Raw genomic sequence first — 2,636 nt, forward strand, 5'->3', positions numbered from 1 at the left:
TATCTGATCTGTCCATATCTGATCTGAAATGACAATAACCAATACACTGTATCAATGTGTAATCCAATTCACAATCTGTCTGGTCAATATCTGAATAATCTACAATCTGATTCATATCAACCATATCACAAGATAACAGAAACTAATACTGAATCTGATCAATCTGTACCCACTGATGTTTAGACGGTATAACAATACAGTCTTGTAACCCCGTCAGTCTTAACATCCCAATTATAATATCAGAATTCCTAATAAATCTCAGTACAATCTATAACCTCAATATCTGTACACTTTAAAATGAATAACAGCATAATTATGATAGCAATCTCAGCCAATATCTTTCAAAAATCATAACAATTACCGAAACGGTCTGTTATTTAATCTGACTTCAATTCTATAATGTCTACGGTAGCAGAAACACTATATCTGAATCATATTCAAATCTGACAATATCATAAATTCAAATCTTGTCTAAACGTAACAAAACTTACGTCCAGTTGTAGCCTGCGTTGATAGAAACACAGTACCGAAGTCGGATTTAAAATCGGACGGACGGATTTCTCGTAGATTTCCCCATTCTTGGCGTGAAGAATTTCTTCCAAAGTTTCCCTCGTTTCTCTCTTTATTCTGAAGGATTGAAAGATATATATTTATATATATATCACACGTTGCATGAAAAGAAACGTGTCACCCTTTTCTAAATTCCGGTTGGCGCTCGGGCGGTAAGAAAATTCCGCCCGGGCGCGAGCTCGGCGCTCGGGCGGTAAACATCTGCCGCCCGGGCGCGAGGAGTTCTGTCTCCGAGTTTCCCCATTGGCGCTCGGGCGGTCGAGAACTACCGCCCGGGCGCCACACTTGCTGCCCGAACCAAAATTTGCGATGCATTGGCGCTCGGGCGGTGCTTTTCTACCGCTCGAGCGCAGAGGGTTCTGTCCACTTCCTTGGTTAATCATGCAACGACGCTCGATCTCGGCATAACGGTTCGTTTGAGTTCTTATACCCTTAATCATGTCAATTAATCAACGTCTGATTATAATGATTAAATCTCGGGCATTACAACGGTAGAGATCAAGCCCCTCCCTTTATAAATAGTGGTATACTCTTTTGCCAAAATCACTATTGAATTCAAATTTCAGCGGAACTCTTGCGCTTGGTTTTCTCTCCTTCTCCGGCGTGTACGATCATTTTCCTTCGGCGACCTCCCCACTGTCTCCCTTATTTACTCGTAAGTACTCTTCCTTCAAAATGTCTAATTCTACCTCTTCCACGTCGGGAGCCAACGCGCGAGGCTCGCCTAGCGACGAATCTGCTGCGTTACGCTCCGATGCTTCTCAATCTCCCCCACCCCGTCGCTCTATCACCCAACCCGCTAAGAAACCAGTATCCTCTCCAATCAGACCCTTTTCTTCTAAACCCTCCATTCCTAGTCACTCCCGAGCTCTTGCCCAAAAGAAAGGTAAGGGTAAAGCTCGGGTCGCGGGCCCTCCTCCTGCCGAGGCCCCGGGAATTCCCTGGTTCTCCTCTTTGAGTAGCACCCTGCGCACAGGGGCGGATGAGGAACTTAGGACCTTGGGTAATATTCCTTCCAATCTTTCTATCCTAATACCCGGGTCCTCTGATAGGGCAAAAAACCCCCCTCCAGGGTACACTACTTTCTTCCGGGACCAAATTAAGAATGGTCTTAGGTTTCCGATTCACCCTTTTTTCATTGCAGTTGCCAAATTTTTTGGCGTACCAGTTAACCAATTCCACCCTAATTCTTTTAGAATAATGGCTGTCACTTATGTCCTCTTTAATATGAACAATTTTCTTATTAACCCCCTCATCCTTCACTATTATTTTTCTTGCCGGTTCGGGGATAATGCCTTTTCCCTGTCTGCCCGGCACAATACTCGCTTCCTTGATGATATACCCTCTTCTCAAAAAGGGTGGAAAGCAAGATACTTTTTTATTCGACTTCCGGGAGATCTTCCCTGCTTGACCGGTTTTCTCTCCTCTCTGCCTACACAACCTTCCCTTCCCGGCACTTATAAATTTGAAGAACCCTTCATTGTGAGCCAAGATTTGGTGGAGGGGCGCAAATACTCATCTTCCACACTAATTTCTGATGATAATTTGATCACGTATGGGTTGAGTCCCCGGGCTGAGGATCCCGAAGATCGCGTTATTGATGAGGTTGCGGGCTCGGGCTCTCAACCCGGTAATTCGCCCCTCTTTCATGCCGCCTCCTTCCTTGTTCTCTCCTTGATTTACTTAACACTATTTCTTCTTTGTCCAGATAATTCCGAGATGCAAGCGGCTTTTGCTAAAAGACGGGCAGCTGAGAAAACTGCCCGGGAACAGGATCTTGCGGCGCGCCGTGCAACCGTCGAAGCAGAAAAGAAGCGTGCTGCAGAGGAGGCGTCTCAAAGAGTGGAAGTTACTGGGGAAGATCTTCTCCGGGAAGATACTTCTCGGGCAATGGCTGAGACTGTAGAGGATGCTGAAGATCTCGCCCCTCTCAGTCAAAGAAACAGAAAAACCGCGGCGGAGCCCGTGCTGGTTGTTTTGGAAGGCCCATCTGAGGGTGATCCCTGTACTTCCCCACCTGCACAACCCCGGCCTCCACCACAACCTACTGGGGCCTCAGCCTCCGA

Source organism: Primulina eburnea, chromosome 11 (assembly GCF_022965805.1).
Source record: "Primulina eburnea isolate SZY01 chromosome 11, ASM2296580v1, whole genome shotgun sequence".
Lineage (NCBI taxonomy): Eukaryota > Viridiplantae > Streptophyta > Magnoliopsida > Lamiales > Gesneriaceae > Primulina > Primulina eburnea.